General features: G+C 39.4%; 1 protein-coding gene across 15 annotated transcripts in view; it reads right to left on the reverse strand.

Annotated features, from left to right (window-relative positions):
• The window catches only part of EPHA4 (EPH receptor A4), a 136,541-nt gene that overhangs the window by 77,348 nt on the left and 39,696 nt on the right, over positions 1-19,497 (reverse strand). The gene's annotated exons all lie outside the window — the stretch shown is intronic.

The following is a 19,497-nucleotide window of genomic DNA, read 5'->3' on the forward strand; positions in this document are numbered from 1 at the left end:
TCTTTGCCACATGCTATGAAATCTGAGAGCATGGTCTTGAACCAACCAGTTGGAAGTGTAGCCAAGTGCCAACAAAAAAATTGGTTGCTGATTATTTCCTAATTACAGCTACAGAGAGGGCCAAAGGGAAAAGACCAACAAAAACAACTGAGCACAAAAGAAAAGAAGAGTTGTTCAGACATGAGTCACAATTTCAGGGGTAAGTTCTATGTACTACCAATAGTAGATTCTGGAATATAATATGTTAAAAAAAATTTAACATAAGATCAGAAGATAGTTTGTGTTTATTTTCAAATTAATAAAACCCTCCCCAGGTTTTCAACACTCCCCTCCCTCCCTCCACACACCCCTGCCACCCTCCACCACCACAACCAAGGGGCTGGTGCAGAGAACATGGGCCATATAGTTCCTTATGCACCTGACACACTTTCCATGACTTCATCTTTACAAACATCATCACACTGACACCGAAGACTGCTTTCACTAATGTGGAAAAACCCACTAATTCTGGGAAACCTCACAATAAAAAATAATTAAGAGAGCCATGCTCCCCTTTTTTCTCCCTATGCCCTTTCACGATCACCTCCCAAATCTGTCTCAATCTCAAATAAAAATTGACCAACACCATCAGTATTAAACCCACAGTGACAAGGCCATTAAACATAAAGTTATTTCAAAGACCAGAGGGGGGAAAAAGTGACAGTTACCGACAATCTTTCCAGTGTGATCCACTCTCAATTCTTTCCAGTTATCACCTCCTTAGAATGTTTCTATACTATCAAGAATACCAACTGGGAGAAGAACCCATCAGGCAAGTTTCCATCAGCCTGACCCACCAGAAGAGACCAACCATGCCAGCAAGCCAGCAGATTTTATTCAAATGAGGAGAGACAAAGAGGTCCACAAAACTGCTTGATTCTCTGAGCAGCGATGGCCTCATTCCCTTGTCTCATTACTCATCCATCAAGCATCCGAGTGGCTTCCAGTTGAAGGCTGTTCCTCGCTCTTGCACATCCTGTTGGTATTTCCTTAATCGTGCTCTTGTAATCGCCAAGTGGAAAGGGAGTTTAGCAGAAGCTCCAGAAAGGCACACAGTTCCTTCGTCGCTATTAACTAAAGTTGTTTATGGAATTTCCTTTAACGAGCCAGAAGTTTATGACGTGTGGCGCACCGACCATAAAAGCGCTCAGAGATCAATCTCTCCCTTATTTGCTTTCATCTCTCACTGGACCGGAGCATCTTAGAAAAACAAGTTGCTCCAGTGACTGAGATTTATGTGTCTTGAGTTTATACAGTCCACATAATTAGATAGGGTTCAACATGCAAGGTGCTTTTGGTCATGCTTATGATGGCCCTAGGGTTTGGATTAAAATCAGAAACTCCAGGTTTGGCAGAAAGAAGCACTGGCTTGTCCGTCCCACATCAAAGACCATGAGTCCCTGAACTCGGGACAAACCCACTGGGTCCTGTCTGTCACTCACTCAGCCACAGCCCGCAAAGGCAACCTGTCCCAGGGTGCGAGGACGGCCAAGAAGGCATGCATTGCTTTTATTATTTCACATCTGGATGTTGGAGGAAAACTCTCCGTGTTCCTGACTAATCCTTGTGCACCCCCATTTCACCAGGCATCAACATCTTAAAACTCACAACGGCAGTGAAAGATTGACAATGAAAATTGGCCTGCGGCTGATTCATTGCAATGGGAAAACACGGCTCCTTCAAAAGCTTGTAAGAAAAATAGAGCGGTGGGAAGCATTGCTAATTCTTCAACTTCCATTCCAGTAAGATTACATCCAGTCAAAAAATTAAATCCATAGTTCACAAAAATCATAGTGGAGGATGTCTTTAATTTCTTAACGTTCAAAAATTAGTCCGATGAACATATTAATTTAAGAAAAAACTAGTTTGGATTTTTATATATTTTTCTACATTTCCTTGAAGCTAGTATTAGTGTGCTATCAAGAATATGTACATGTGAATTCAATTGGAGAATATGGTTTTTTACCTATTTGTAAAATTGAAGGCTGCTGTTCTTTAAACACACTAACTATTTTTATTCTCTTTTCCTCTTGCTTTTACAAGCACAAGCTGAAAATACCAAATTGTCATTGTGCTATTCTCAGCAACCCTTGCCACATTCTTTTGTCTTCAACTACATTAAGACCATGTTATTAATATTTCAGGATTCTTAGAAAGGATCTCTGAAAATATAGTAGTAGTTTTTCATGCACACAGCCCTTTTGCTGTGTTCAAAATGACCTACTAAACTGATGGCTCAGTACATCTTTTTTATTTTTTTGCCTTGAGTGGTTGGTTCACAGCCCTCCAGCATTTGGTGCACAAATGTGTAAGTACATCCCATATTTATTCACCACTTCTTCGCATCTTAAAAATTTTAGTTCATCTTTCATTGTAAAGAATATCCCAGTGAAAGATGTCTTTGGTACAGCAAGCATTGACACGTGCTATGATTTTCTATCATTCTCTGGTGGGTGAGAACAGTTACACTGCATTTTTGAATGATAATACCTTGGTGAGCAAGCTTGTAGCGAGCCAAAATGCACACCCAAGAGACAACATCCTTCTGCCCCTTTGCTGGTGAAGGTTCACTAGCTGGGATGCAGTATAATGGATGATTGTACTTGGCCTTTCAAATATGCCACCGTGGGAAGATGTGTTCACGTGTACAAGGCAAACTTTGAAACCATTTCCTTTAGTTTTGCCTTAATTAGTTCTTTCTGCTGACTTTAAATAAAAGAAAAATATCGATGAGGACGAGGAGGAGAAAGAAAAATTATTTTCTCTCATTAGTTCACCCACTACCCTCAGGCAGTTGTGCAGTGTGGGGCATAAGTAGGTTTACAGTTATGTGTATTGGAAACAGAGTTCATTCTTGTATTATTATTTATTAATTATTGTATTATTTTCCATATGAACCACTGTAAACCTAATTTTGCTCCACCCTGTATTTTAGGATAGCCTTCTGTAGAAGTTTCTTTGTGGAATACTTAAACATAATTACTTTTGGTTAAAAAAATTAAAAAAAATATTCCTAAGTTTATATAGTACCTTCAGGATTTCTTGGTGCATAGATGACTTACTTACATGAGGTGTAAGGCCCAATTTAAGGAACTAGTTAAACTTACTCTTGAAACATATCCTATATAGATATTAGGGTCACTTTTCTCCTTTTGAAAAAAAAAAACAGAAAGAAAGATTGATAGTACCTGATTGTCTTTATAGTCTGTTTTTAGACAAATTTAGTTTGTATTTGAATACTATAGTGAGTTAAATAAAATACCGTGATCTTTTTCATTTTACATTATTTTATTTTATTTTTTTAAATATGTTTTATTGATTTTTTACAGAGAGGAAGGGTGAGGGATAGAGAGTTAGAAACATCAATGAGAGAGAAATATCGATCAGCTGCCTCCTGAACACCCCCTACTGGGGATGTGCCCACAACCAAGGTACATGCCCTTGACTGGAATCAAACCTGGGACCCTTCAGTCCACAGGCCGACACTCTATCCACTGAGCCAAACCGGTTAGGGCTCATTTTACATTTTTAATGTGGCTACTAAAACACTTAAAATTATCAGCGTGGGATGCATTATATTTCTTTTGGGCAATGCTGCCCACAGTCCAGACTATTAAGTCTCCTCTGGGCTTGTGTGTGTTTGTGCACACACGTACACTCAGGCACTCTGGCAAATGCTGGTGCTGACAGTGGTGGGGATGTGTCCCCAGAACTCAAGGTCCTTCAAAACTCACCCTGAGTCCACCTCAGAGGCTTAGATTTGCTTCTATTCAAGTACTGCTCTCAGCTCTAGCTAATTTGAAAAGAAAAGGCTAGTTTGAGTTAAAATACTAACAAATAGGTATTAATGGGTTAAAAATTACATCCCTAGGTAACAAATTTGCATTTTAATATAGATTCTCCAGAAGGTCAAAGCTGAAATTCCAACAGTGGCTCTCCAGGGGAAATTTGAGCCATTCTGGCAAACTTGTCCTCAGGAAACAGTTGGCTCTGGGAGGCCTTTGTTCTTTCCAACCTCCAGTGAATGGACAGGCACTATGGGAGCTCTGCCTTTTGCGTTCTGATATACAGCATTTTCAGTATACTTAGGAATCTATCTTATAAATACCAAAGTCACTTAATGGCCCCCATTGAATTAGTTCTGATTAATTGTTCACCTGCTAGACTATTTATTTTACAAATGATGTAAGAATAAATGATGAGAAAAGAAGACACTCTGTCAGAGGGTTTCTGCTGTGAGGTTTTTTTGTAAAAATGTGCGATCCTCAGCCACCTTTGGGGAAGCTGTGAACTTTAACAAACATTCCCCACAGAACAGATGGGAAAACCGAGGCAGAGAGGTTGCAGAGTCGCCCAAGAGAGGGTTCCTTTCCTACTCCAGGCTGTGCAGCTTGAACTACTGTGTTCACAGACCTCTTCTCTTGCGTTTGAACCCTACAGGGTAAAGATAGGCCATTGCTGCAGGGAAATGAGGCTCTGCTTTGGGTCCACCTGATTCTATTCCATTCACAAATAGCAAAACGGTCAAACACTGGGAAAAGCACATTGTCCCAATCATTCACATTCCATAACTAGTTTTATTGAGGCCTTGAGAAAAAATAAAAATCGGGTTTTTAAGGGACCTTAAGGATCACCTAATCCAGGGGCCGCAAACATTTCTGTAAAGAGCCAGATAGTAAATAATTTAGGCTTTGCAGTCCAAGAGGAAGACCCAGGATATTAAGAAGGTATTTGCATAACAAGATAAAAGGGAGAAGGCTGGAAGAGTTTAATGGGGGGGAAAAGGAAGTCCTATGCAATACTTTCAACAATAAAGATTAAAAGAAAGAAGATAAAAGTCTAACATTTACCAAAAAATGTATTGATGAAATTCAAAATATAAAAGTAATTAAGTACAGTTTTTTATTATTTATATAATACAGACTTACTAATGAAAAGAATGGAATTCCAATTTGGAGAGATAACATTTCACTTAATTGGGGTTGAAAGAAAGTATTTCCTATTATCAAATTGATTACAAATGTCATCTATAAAAAAACACCCTTAGCTCTGAGACCATACAAAAAACAGGTGGCAAGCCTGGGGGCCATACTTGCTGACATTTGATCTAGTCCAACATATTCATTTTCAAGGTTAATGACTTGCCCACCCTTTCTTCTAGACTCTAGAGGATCGAGTTTGGAATCCAAGGTTCCTGGATCTCTGTTATCCTACAGTGCCCACCCCCCGCCCCCCGAGTTTTTAATGACAAAGTTTAATAAAGAGTGCTTTCTTACCATTGCTGCAAAAGAGTCAATTTTCCATCCACCATCTCAGTGGAAAACTGATTTGAGTCAGTACTATAAAAAGAAAATCCACCTTTAAGTGGATTTTCTTGATTAAATGATATAACCTTATTTGGGGGACATTCTAGTCCATTTTGGGAGTAACTTCTCTTAGGCACTTCCAATTTTTGCAATTATACATTATGATTAATTTTAGCATTACATTTTTTTTTAGATTTTTCCTTTCCTGGGAATCCTGAACTTTGTTTTCATCTATAAAATAAAAGAATGACACTGATTGTTCTTTCTGAGCCACTAAGATTATGGAACTAAAATAGTAGTTGAAATACTTTGCATTTGTGACTTGTATGGATACATGTTGCCTTAACTTTTGCCAGTGGACCTAGGTTTACTCCCTATCCCAACTCAGAAGTGTTGAAGTACTTTGAAAGGCATAACTGGGCTCTTAGGTCATCCTTGGTGTGGCCTAAGCTCTCGTTTGGGACACCAGTTAATAAAAAAAGAGCCACTGGAGTAAAGATGACCCGGATCTAAATTCATTCAGGATGTTAAGCTCCTAGTCAGAGTAGCAGGCATTCTCAGACCTCAGTACACACGAAATGACTTGGATGGGGGCCCAGCAATTGATCTTTTAACAAGTCCTCCAAGGACCATAGACAGGCTAGGTATCAAGTAAAATTTAATTTTAAAAATATGTGAACACATTTTTAGATTAAGTAAATTATTGGGTTGCATTTTCAAGGTTTCTTCTTTCCACCAACAGTTTATGATGCAAATCATCTCATTGAGCAAGCCATAGTTCGATTCTACTATCCTCTACACTCCATCTCCTCCCCCACTGTTTCCACTCTTACCTTGGAGCTAGCTTTCACAAAGCCAGGCAGAGGTTAAAAAAAAAATGACACCTCCAAAAAAATCTATGCCGAAAATTGACTTGCTCTTTCAAGAACTGAATGCAGTATAATCCCATAAATAGGTGGGTAATTCTAAAATGTCAGATGCAGACAGTTTTCACATAAGATGCAGTAAATCCTCCCGAAGCAGTTCACGTAAAGCCTGCTAAATTTAAATTAACTCCATAAAAATTATTGAACACAAACAAAAAGAATGCAACGGAGAAATAACTTATTATTTTCCCTGCTTGCCTTGAAAATAGACAATCTAATTATCAGAGGAGCTATTTCTCTTTGGTGAATCTGGAGAGAGTCAACTTAAACAGTAGAAGTTACAGGATAGACAAAGTTCAATAAAACATGGAAGAGAAGCAAAGTAAGTAGCAGACTCAGCATATTAATAAGGTTTAATTCCACTGTCAGACATTCTGCTTAAAAGCAGTCCTCTTCCCTACAGGCATAAAGGTACCAACGGGAATGAATGTTGCCAGCTCTAATCTTTGTACCTCCAATTTTCGGCTGGTAAGCCTGGGGTTCTTTCTCATGGGGGACTTTTTAAGGCAATTATGCTTCCAAATTTAGATGTAAGTAACCTGACTGATAGGACAAGTGAAGGGCGTCAGTATCTTTGAAAAAGATATAATCCACTCTGATCTAAAGCTCCCACCAGGTTTGACCACAGTGTGGTTAGGAACTTTTATTCAGTATGAGCATTACAATTTTTCCTAAAATGGGACAAATATGAATTTGTAATGAATCACAATAGATCATTGCTGGAAATAAATAAGTTATTTCAATTTGATAAAGGTGACAATTTTAAAATAGAAGGCAGCAAAGCAAACTGTAATAACAATATGTGTTCTTAAAAATATGTTGTTTGTTAAATAAAGATTCCTGATTTCTACTCTAATCCTCGTTCTCCCATTTAGAACATTGAAAATTTGCTACATAAAAAAAAATGTAAATAAATCATGGATTTCAAAGTTGCCTTGGAAAACAATTCAGGGAAATAATCTCATCCCCAGAGCACTACAAATGTTGTAGGTATTTGTTCCCGTTATCTCATACTAAATATCACATACCAATGATCATGACTTTCTTTGGTAAACTGTGAGATTAATGAAACACTGGTTTAATTTTTTTCTCAGTTGATCAATCTTATTGAAGATATAAATTTGAGTAGATTGAGTAGAACTTGATTGAATGTCTTACATTAATATTTTTAAAGTTATGACAAAATTTGTTTTTCTGCCTTTCGAATATGTTAAAGCTTACATTAGGAAAGGAAATACATGAAGGTAAAAAAATCACAAATGACCACAATAAAAAGAAAAAAAATCAAGAAAAATGAATGCTTTTAGATGAATTAAATGCAGAAAGTATTTAGTCATGTTTTAAAAAACACCTAATCACTGCCTTGAATTTAATATAAAATTACTGAAAATATATGGAATACTTTTGAAAGATTTAAGTGTATGCTGCCCTATAACTATCAATCCTCAACCCTGATAGAATCTCGACCAAAGAGATGACATGAAATCCTCACCATTCACACCAAATGTGATTGCCTCTGACATTTCTGAGAGGGACAGGCTTTTTGATGAGTCATTATTTTCTTCTTCACCCTTTGATACTTGAGGTACTGGTTCTTTACCCATCTACTGATTGCAAATAACAGGCCAGAGCACTGAACAAAGGAAGCATCTGTTCTGTTTTATTCCTCACACTACCCCATCTGAATTTAACCCTAGAGTCTAGGCAATTAGCATCATTACGTAAAAAGTTTGTCCATTAGAAGGCATATGCATTCATGCATTCATTCACAGCCATTCATATTTTAGCAAACATTTATTAAGCTTTTACAAACTAATAATAATAGTAATAATGATAGTACTTACTGAGCACATACTAAGCCTTGAGAGGCTGCGGCAGTGGTTCTTTGTGATGGGGTGGGGCCACAACATTAGTAACATAGAAACAGAATTTCCGGAGGTTGAGGCCCAGAAGTCAGGATTCTAAAAAGATTCCCAGGTGATTCTAATGTGCAGCCAAGGTTGAGAACCACTGGGCTGGGGAATGGGAAGCTACTGCCTTCCGGGAGGGTGCAGACCATTGTTCACTATGACACCTTAAGGAGTTCTCTCTTGCCGACAATTACGGGGATCTATCCTACACACCTAACCCAGCCTGTCTGCTTGTAGAAGGAACTAACTAGCAAACCAGCATCTGACAGAGTAGGTGACCCCTGAGTGGAAAACTCCAGAGGAAAAAGAGTTTAGCCAGGAAGCTAGTTCCACCCAGAAGTTAAAATAACAGTTAGTGATTGCTGACCAGGAGCAAATCACTGTGGTGGCCACTCCAGGTACTGACCAAACTGATGTAGAGAAGGACCCTCTTTTTAGGGAGATCCCAGCTCAATTGGAGGTTTTCTCCTTAACTCTAAGTACACCCTCTACTTCCTCAGTTTCTCTATTAAAAATTAAAGGTTGTAAGAGAGACTGGGAGAGAATGAAATATGTTCTGAAGCTGGGGCCAGACCAAGAGAGACAAGTGTTAAATAATTATTTGATTAACTCCAGCTGCATTGCTAGTCATTGTCATCCCAATGACTTTATAGCCTGAGTTGTCACAAATCATGATTTATGCAGCTGAAGCGACTGCAGTAACAACTGCTCAATGCCCCTCTTCTTTTTTGTTATGTTGATGGGGCCTGAACATCTAAAAAAAAATCTTTACAAGACTGAATTCCCCAACCTTGCAGTTATAATTAGCAGCACATTATGATTCTCTTGAATATTATTTATTAAGAATTTTTTGAAATAAATGTTCTGAATACTCATGATTTTAAAAAATGACTTATTTTAATGGGTGTGATCAGCTTAAACATCTGTTTTTGGAATTTCATACAGTGGGTTAATGACTTTATAGAGCTATCTGCCAGCATTTGATATTATATGTGTTTGACTATCCCAACACTGCTTATGTCTGAGAGAACAAAATAAAAATTCCCAAAGAGCTCCCTGAAGAGTCCTAGTCTAGACCGAGTGAAATTTATGGGAAATTTGCACCGCCTGTTTTTGGTGAGGTAGAGGCAATCTGAGAGATCAGAGCAAGAATCAGCAAGACCAAATGCCTGAGATGACATTGAGAATGTCGTTATTATATACACCAGTGCTAGTCACAGCCTACCCTCTCCCACTGACTCAGTTATACTCCGAAAGCTGGGGAGATTGGATAGTCTTTTTAATGCATTCTGAACATGTCCGGTTGATAAATCATTGTCCCAAGAAAGCAGTTTTACTTGCTAGCAGGAACATGCCGTGTGACATGGAATGCTCATGTACACCCACCTTGACAAGGTTGGCCGGGCAACTTGTCATGGCGTACCTGTGAGCTTTCACCAGGACCACCTGGACACATGGGAAGTGAGGAGAGCTGTGCCTTTATAGATCTGAACTCCACAGCACTGGGACAATTTCCTTGCTTCCATTTGATCTCTTACAAAACACAAAGGGCCAGTATCTAGATCCTCCTTACTGTATGGCAGGCCTGGCAGATTCCCGCCCGCCCCGCCCCCCCCCCCAACCCCTCCTCCTCAGCGGCTCTGGGAGGTTCTCCTGGCGAAAGAGCTTTGGCAGCTTCAGCTTTCTCTGTCATCAGTTTGAATTCATGGGAAAGGGCAAGGTGCCAAAAGTGCTTGCAGGTGAATTCCTCGCCCCTTTCAAGTGCATCTGACTTCACACCAGTGACTTTAAGTGTGTTTATCTTTTGTTGGGAAGGATTATCAGTTAAGCCGGTAAATCTTTTCCAGGTATAAATTATAAATCACAAACAAGGATGCCAGGGGAAATATCAAGTCATAATCTGCTCGTTTGTCTGTATCTCATCCCAGGTATCAAACAAGAGCAATCGTGATGAAAATTGATATTCTTAAAAACAAAAACAAGATGGGGATACTGACATGTTCCCACAGGGTGGGCCACAAAGAAAGAAAGAGTGGAATGACTCCCCTTTGTAAAATATGGATGGGATGGCAGTGGGAGCCGACCCATTTAAAGAAAGCAGGAGAACAAACCAGCCTTATTATCAGAAATAAAAATCCCGTGAATCACTCACATATCCTAAATTCATCTCAGATGTACAACAATCTTTACTCATCCAAAACAAACTTCTGGACCAACCTTCAAAAATAATCTAAACAACATGGAAAATAGAAAACTTTTCCTATGATTCCATTTACAAGATGTAGCCCCCTCGGATTTAGGAAAATGGTTTAATCTCTGTGCTAATTACTCTTCCTTTCTGTACATAACAAAGCAGGTGAAAATCATTAAAAAACACTTTCAGCCAGCCATCAAAAGTAGATCATTTCTGTGTCAGGAACGCTGAGACCATGAGAAAACCTGCATTTTATTTATTAGAATAGGAAACTTTTTTCCCTAGCCCTGAGGCTGGATCATTCTGAAAGAGGTTTGGATTTGAAATAAATAAAAAAGGGGGGGTGGGGAGGGAATGAAGTCATAAATACTTCTCCCACGGGGAGAAAACCATTTGGCAGGTGGATGATCATCTCTATGAACAAAATGAAGCATTTTTCCTCAAGGCTATGTCAAGGTTACACTTGGTATGTCAAAACCACAACCATTAATCCATAGCACACATATGTAGGTGCAGGAAATGGACCCAGAGTGCGGGCCTTCCCAGGGGCCAGGCTCTGTGGGACAGGGACTGGATTCCAGGCCCAGCATTTCCCAACTTAAGGCCTCCAAGCCTCAGACTCTTCGCAGGACACCAGACTAAATAATTTATAAAATCTCTTTTTAAATCTCTAAAATTCTAAGCCTCTACTCTTCCCAGAATCTGCAGACTCAATGATTCTGAAATAGCCAAAGGTGTTTTAATAACCAGTAAAGTCATTTACAGTTTGGTTCAAATGATATTCAGCAGATTAGTCCAGAAGTTGTGCCTCCCCTTCCAGGACTTGTGTGAGCTCATTGGGGAACTGAGAATCTGAGCTCAGCCTCTTACCGGCCATGAAACCATGAGCAGGGAATGAGTGATGGGTCTACCTAAAGAACTCCCCCCCAATAAATTCATAACTGCAAACTTTTCATTGAACTTTCTCCTATCTGTTGTAGCAGAGATTTCTGCGTGCTCCTATGTTCTTTTTGCCACTTACAAAATCAAAAAAGAGAACCAAAGAAATGCCTTTTCTCCATGGTGTTCCCTCGTTCCACAGGTCTTGTTAAGCACCTACATATGCCTGGCATAGGGAGGGGACGACTGACAAGGTCTCTGCTTTTGAAGAGCACACGCTTTCGTGGCAGGGATATAATTTAACAGGGGAGCAGAACCAGTGATGTAAAAGGGAGTGAGGGTGGGGATGGGAAAGGGCGTAGAGCAAGGTGCTTAAGAAAGGCCTTTCATAGATGACACATGAGTTGGGCCCTGAGCTAAGAAAGGGACAGCAAAAATGCTTTTACATAGGAACATCATTTTAGGAAAAAGAGAAAGTGATGAAGGCTCTGGGATGAACATGTATTAGAGGGACAGAAAGAACAGTGCTGTCTCTGGGGAATGTTTGAAGATCAATAACAAGGATGACCTCAAAACAGCCAGCAGGGTCCACAGTGTAGGAGGAAGATGTAGAGTTTAAACTCAATGTGGCAATGGAATTTGCTAGAGCTTTTTCAAAAGGCCATTTTGGCTGCTAGTCGAGCATAATGGTAGGGAGTTCTAATGGAAGTAGGGTGACCAGTTAGGTGCTATTGAGAGAGATGGGCCAGATGCTGGTCACCTGGACCACGGTGGAGGCAGTGGAGCCGAGATCAGTGGTTGGATTCCAAGTGAGTGACATAAAGGACTAACTTTGCTTTTTCCCATGGTCACAGATGTCCCTTTAAGTGGACTTAAGATACCAAACAAGTGACATAAGGAGCACATTTTTTATTTTCCCCGTAGCTCTGTCCTTCAAAATGAGTCATGTCTAGATCCACCTGAGCAGACCAGGCCAAGAAATGTCCACTGCTGACTATAGGACACCTCCCACCTCTGCTAACACAACAGCATTGCCAGGCTGATGACCGAGCCCTGAGTTCTAACCACTTACAGTGGGCCACACCTAGATAAGAGCTGCATAACAGCAGCCACTGACTCAAGGGAGCCAGCCGAGGGGCCGGATTCCTGAGTGTGATTCAAACCGGAACCGAGAGCACAGTGGACAAGAATTTGTCAACAGCAATATAAATAAATGAAGAGTTATTAGGTTTTGAGTTGACATGAGGGAGCTGTTGGTGTGGGCAGTGCTCTGTTGTTATTTGAGTGAGGCCTTTACTTTCCTATTTCCTCACAGAGCCAACTTGGACCTAATTAGGAGACTGCAGATAGCTAGCTGGTTTCCAGGAACACTGAAAAGTGAGAGTCAATTTTTCTGACCTGGTACCATTCCTGCTCTTTTCTTTTGATTGTCCCTGTGGTCATAGAGCTCAGTCCTTCACCTGCAGTGCAAAATGATCCTCCTTTCCAGCTTGTAAGAAATGCAGAAACAGATCAGGCATTAGGAACGATTCTCTCTTACAGATCCTCTTTTTTCCTTCCTTCTACACAACTGTAATGAACGGTATTTTTAGAGGTTTATTGGCCTTCTCCCCTGTAAAATACATTCCTAGCTCAAGAGCAGCAGCAAAGGTACCTATTCTGTCTACTATGAAATCTCTAGCACTGAGTACAGTATCTTGTAATGGTAGCCACTCAATACATATTTGTAGAGTAAGTAAATAGATGAATAAATGATGACACAGTTAACTTTAACATCTAAACTTTGATGACCATCTCTAGAAGTCAGGACACAGGAGGCAACTTGGACCCCCTTGGCTATGATCCAAGTTTTACAAAGATAATTTCTGGTTCACTTTCTTGTTTCTATGGTTCTTGGCCATTTGGACTTTGATGTCAACCTCAAACAATCTGGGAACATTGCAGGCTTTGCTGAAAGTTGCCAGAAGGGAAACAGGACAATCTTAACACAGGCAGGCAAGTAGGCCTGATGAGAATGCAACACATAAGGGGTAGGAGGAGTGGGGAGACAGAATCTTAATGCTTTTACATTTGAGTACTTGTCACTTAGAAGAGTAGGAAAACAGTGGTTCAGATCACCCTAAAGCAAATATATCCAGAGAGCAGATTAGGTTTGAAAAGCTAAAATATTTAGATATGAAAAATTTGGGAAGGAAAGTTATTAGTGAAAGTTGGAGGGGGTGGGGCTGGAAGGGAAAGAATAAGTCATATCAAAGGCAGACTTGAGAGCTCAGGCCGATAGGATAAGAGATAAGTCCCTTTCCTAAGTTAGTCACACCCTCCCACATACAATTCTCTTGGCACAGGTTCTTTTACTAACAAAGCAGGCATATGTTTGAAACAAAACATAGTGCAGTATAATAGCTATGGTGCCTAATGTTGTTTAAAACTTTAAAAAAAAAAGCATCAAAGGGGACGAAGTATAACAAAATATGATCCATGGTTTGAGAATACTAGAATCATAAAATTACTAGGGTCCTTATGGCCACAAAGGAAATCCAGATTTCCTTATCATACTTGAGATGTGTGTGAACCTTGAGTCACAAACAACAGAGCTGACATTAATCCCAAGGCACTGTGAGGTAGAAAATAGATGGTGATTCACAGCAAGACTGAGGGAAAGAAGAGGTAGAGAAGAGAAAAGGACACTGACATTGAGAAAATGCATTTCCTTTTCTTCAGCTCTTCAGGCCAACCCAAAAGAACTTATTTCTGCTCCAGCTGTAAAGACATCCCACCGAGGATACTGTGGTCCTGGATGGTACTAATGCTGTTGGCAACTGCTACTCCAATTTAATCCTACCACTAACTATCCCCTAGGAAGGGAGACTTTCAAGGTTTAACGATAAAGGAATATTAAAAGGCCTGTGCATAGAGGTAGAACAACCACATTAACCTTTCAAGTGCTAGGCAAAGCGAACATTCTAAACTCAACAAAAGCAGATCACCTCTGCACAGCCTAGAGTTCCAGCCATGCCCTTTCTAACTCTTGGGATCTTTTTTTCTGCCTCTGTAGTTTCTGCTCCCATTCCTTTACTGGGCATTATCTACATTTATGGTTAATTAGTAAATACCCATTTTGTGTCCTAAGGAAAGTAGGATGCTCATGCTAATTGCATTATGCCTGTGTTTAAAATAGTTCAAAGGCCCCCATTGTGTACATCATAAAATTCAAACAGAAACATAGAGAAACTAAAGATCCTCATGTCTAGTCCCAACTTGCCCCTCAAATGTCCTACACTTCAATCAAACCAGATGGGCTACCATTTGTTTTCACTTGGATCATTCACACATTTTCAATCACTTCGGAGTAATAAAATCTTAACCTCTCTTCAAAGCCTAAAATCAGCCACCACCTCTTCTATCAAGCATTACTACACTCGAGAATCAGAACTCAAATTACTTTTTGCGCACATAGCACTTCTTCTATCTTTTATGCTTATTTGCACATATATTTATTTTCCAGCAAGCAACTGGTAAACACAGAGGACAAGACTTATGTTACACACACACACACACACACACACACACACACACGCACGCACACACACACACTCAGAGCCCATTATCTTATCTTGAATATAATAGATTTCTCTTTAGATAGTGGCAGTTCTAAACTTACTAATAAAGTGTTTCAAGACTTTTAGTTCCAATTTCTCTCCCCAAGAATCTCATTTTTGAGAGCTCAATTGTAATCTGTTTCCCCCCTATGCATTGGTGACTCTGAACAAATGGAAGTCAATTGTTCTTGAAACCCAGGTTTCATAATACAATATCACAATATTTTGATGAAACCCCCCTCAATGCTTGCATTTTTAGTATGCATTACTTGGAAAATTATACAATGACAAATGGCTAATATAATTCAATAACTCTTTAAAGCATATTTGCATTTTATTAACCACTGTAATATTTGCATTTATTTGGAAAATAGAGATTGTAAAGACTGGTTATTCTATACACAGCAAGGTTTGAGCTGGTCTATACGCTGCTAATCCAGGGACATCTTGCAAAAATTCCTTCCATATTTTAACCCCTCACATTCTGTGACCTATGATTGTGAATGTGAATGTCAATCAAGTAGCTATTGCTTGACCTAAGTTCAAGCAGCCAACTTCACTTTCAACTTTCTGCTCTATGAGAAAAGGAAGAAAACTCTACCCAAGACCAAATAAATGGTTGTGATTAGATGTTTCAGGATATAGAAAAAGTAGAATTGAAACTGGCCTTACGGTTTCCAGACCAAATGCCTGAGAGAATGAAGATACTACAACCAAGATAGGGACTAGCAGTGGTTCTCAACCTTCCTAATGTCGCGACCCTTTAACACTTGGAGTGCGGGAAACGAGTTAAGTCGGCTCGCGTGAATTGCGCGTACTCCGCGGGAGCCGTCTTTAACTTGGTTCATATAGATTTGCGGTGGAGTGCGGGAAACGTGTAAACTCGGGCCGATTGTAACTGCGTATTACCAAATATTTGTTTGTAATCCACCCTTTTGGTGGATGGAACAAAACCAAAAGACAGAGCCATCTTATATTTTGGCGGGAAATTCACCCGCACTCCAAGTGTTTTAATACAGTTCCTCATGTTGTGGTGATCCCCAACCATAAAATTATTTTCATTGCTACTTCATAACTGTAATTTTGCTACTGTTATGAATCATAATGTAAATATGTGATATGCAGGATGTATTTTCATTGTTCACGACCCACAGGTTGAGAACCGCTGGTAGAGGAAGAGTTGGTTAGGGAAAAAAGTGGTGAGGGCAGTTAGGCAGTCATTGAATCTGAGATAGTTAAGTTGAGATATTTAGGAAATAATTGGAAATGCAGGTCTGGAGGTCATCATGAGCAGAGACAGAGGTTTGGAAAACATCTGTAAAGGGCACAAGAGTTATAAGAGTAGATGAGCTGCAGATTCAGAAAAAAATTCAGCAATCTCAGAAACACCATACTTCAAAGGCAGCTGGAGAAAAAGAAATTAAAAAGGCAGAATAGACAAGAGAACACAGAAGAGGACTAGCATTTGCTGACCACCACCAGGCATTTGGCCAGGTACTTTAAATATGTGATCTCATTTAGCCCTCATCATTTGCTCTTGACCTGAACATTGCCAGTTATGCCAACTACACGGGTGAGGCACCTGAGAGTATCAGTGAGCAATGGCATAAATCAAAATCTATATTCATCATGGAAGGGCCAGGAAAGTTCATGAAGAAAACCAAGGGAGATCAGAATATCAAATTGTCAAGGAGGTTATCAAGGAGAATGAAACTCAGGCACACACTTGGATAGTCCATGTCAAAGATGTTTCCAGCCGTTCAGAACAGTACCAAGGGAGTGAAATAGGTGGAAGTTAAACTGTAGGTTTGGTCCATGAGATGAATCACAATGAGTCAAAAAGTTAGCTAATAATACCTATGCAATAACCAATCTAGAAATATACAGACAACAGATTGCTGTTACCACAAAACTTATTACAGGGATTTAAACCCACACCCATCCCAGAACATGGCAGTAGCAAAGTCTCCCACATTTCATTGACTTGTGTTGTATTTTATATGTTTTACCTTTCATGTTCCTAATATCTTAACTCACAAGCCAATACCTCTTGCCATAAATTAAAGATAATAAAAAATAAATCTTAATTATTAAAATTTTAACTCTCTATCACCACCTACAGTTTGAGAACCCCAGTATCACCAGCAGGCCTCTCACACTTACAGAAACACTGGCTGATAGCTTGGGTAATATGAGCAGCAAGTAGTTATTGGGTAATATGAATAGCAAGTAACTATTGGGACTATGTACACTTTTTATTATTTTAGTAGATTCTCACAACAATTCTAAGAAGTAAGGACTATTATTAATTGACTTGTTTATTTGATAAATATTTTTGAGTACTTAGTCCTAGTGTCAGTGTTCTAGGTACTAGGGAAAAATCACAACCCCTAGTTATATCGGTGGTGGGACAGAGAGGGGAGTGAAGAGAAACAAAAAACTAAATATATATAAAATGCCAAGTGGTTAAAAATGTTTTGAAGGCGGGGGGGAATATATATTTCAGTTGCGAAAACTGAGGCACTGGAGCAATGTCTGACTTGCAGAGAGGGCAAGGAAATGTTGATGAAGTGATGAGCTGGAGGTCAAATGCAGGGAGACTGTGGAGCAGACTTCTGGCCACTCCTGTGTCAGATGCTAGCCCTGCTCCTTAGCACCAGTGCTCCACAACAGATAAGTATTAAAGCCATCAAATTCAGCCTGAGTGCACTTTAATGCCAGGCTTCTGAATGAAAGAAAAAAAGAAACTTGAGAAAGCATAATCACCTATATGCAATCAATAAGACAAGTGGTAAGTTAAAAGTATCTTATTATTCCTCCAATGCTTGCCTATCTTTTCAGGTTTTTTTAGTTAAAGTGAGAGTAAGGATGAGAATGCAGGGCAATGGCTAATCCATGTTACTAGTAAATCTTGGTAGATCTATAAGATGTTATGACCCATCAAGTGAGCCTTATATAGCCAGTCTTACATTAGAAAGAATGTTACCTCCAAAGTACAGTTGTCATCCCTAATGAAGCCTGTGCTAAATGAAATGGCAACTAGAAAAGACAATGAAGTATAGTCCTACAAAGTGACCTTTCAGAATTTCCCAAATGCTTAACCAACTACATAAATATTAAACATATCGTAATGGCTTTGTTTAAGCTGGGAAAATAAATTATATAAGAAATATGTACTGGGAATTCTTAATATTTTCAACATCTCAAGTGTCAATTCAGATTACTAAACACAACGTGAATCAGTTGCCACAAAAGTGATCTTAACTAGCACCTAAAACCTAGATTTGATCTGATCACATTTGAATGACTGAACATGCTCATATTTAAAGTATGTGTTCCCTAATTCAGAGACATGAAATTAAGTTTTTCAAATAATAATCATATTTTTATAACTGTTTAAGTTCCCCAAAGTGTCCTATCTATTGTCTCAGTTACCTGGAATAAGTACTAGAAATAAAAAAAGGAGGCACATTTCCTAAGTCTATAAATATGTAGTTATAGCCTTCTGAAAGAGCTTACTATTTTCAATACTCACACCAAATTACATGCTCATGATAGAAATTTCTATTTCATAAAAGAATGTGGTAAAAATTGATGATGTAAACCAGACCAATCTGTCAAGTAACATGGCATTCACAATGGCCTCGGGGCACAGCAGCTTCCAGCCATCCATCCCTGCAATGTGCACACAGAAAGGACATCCATTATGCTGCGTGCAACTTACCATTTAGATGGATGAAACTAGCACTAGACTCAATGTACAATACATATATTAACTTAAAAGGTTAATTCTCTGACTCGTGTTCTGGATACTGGAGCTGTGGAGGAAAACAAGTTATCTTTGCTCCGTAAATTACCTTCCAGTGAAACAAGATAAAGGAGGTGAGAAAGGGATATGTCTTTTATTTAGTTTCATTAGTTCAGACAGTGGGGATGCTCAGGGGCACCTTTCCAGTGTTTCGTCAGTGGAGGCAGAGCTTCCCAGTGGTTAGGCACACGACCAGAAGTCAGATAGACTTCATTGAATGATAGGGCTGCCACTTCAAAGTGAGAAGTGACACTGAACTCTCAGTTGTAGCTTCTTCACTGAAATGCAACAACATTATGTGAGGAACAATGAGACAGTGCCACAAGTACTGGGCGTAGTACTCAAAATACACTGCTACAGGCTGCCCTGAGATCCTCACCAGGAGACATAGGCATGGAGCCTATCACCTCTATTTAGAAGTGTTTCTTCCTGACAGTCAGATTCCCTGAAAAGACATTGCTAGGAGTAAATAAAGAAGAAAAACCTATTGAGTACTTCTATTATTTTATAACCTAAAGTGTATATTTTATTTTATTGATTTGCTGGGGTAATTTAAAAAGTTAATTTATTTTCCAGTTGTAGATGATATACACTACTATATTAGTTTCAAGTGTACAAAATAGTGATTAGATATTTATATACCTTATTAAGTGATCACCCCGATAAGTCAAGTACCCACCTGACACCATACATAGTCATTACAATACTAGAGGCCCAGTGCACAAAACTTGTGCACTGGAGGGGGGCATCCCTCAGCCAGGCCTACATCCTCTCGCAGTCCAGGAACCCTCAAGGGATGTCTGGCTGTCGGCTTAGGCCCACTCAGTCAGACATCC

This window comes from Myotis lucifugus, unplaced genomic scaffold (genome assembly GCF_000147115.1).
Source record: "Myotis lucifugus unplaced genomic scaffold, Myoluc2.0 scaffold_3, whole genome shotgun sequence".
Classification (NCBI taxonomy): domain Eukaryota; kingdom Metazoa; phylum Chordata; class Mammalia; order Chiroptera; family Vespertilionidae; genus Myotis; species Myotis lucifugus.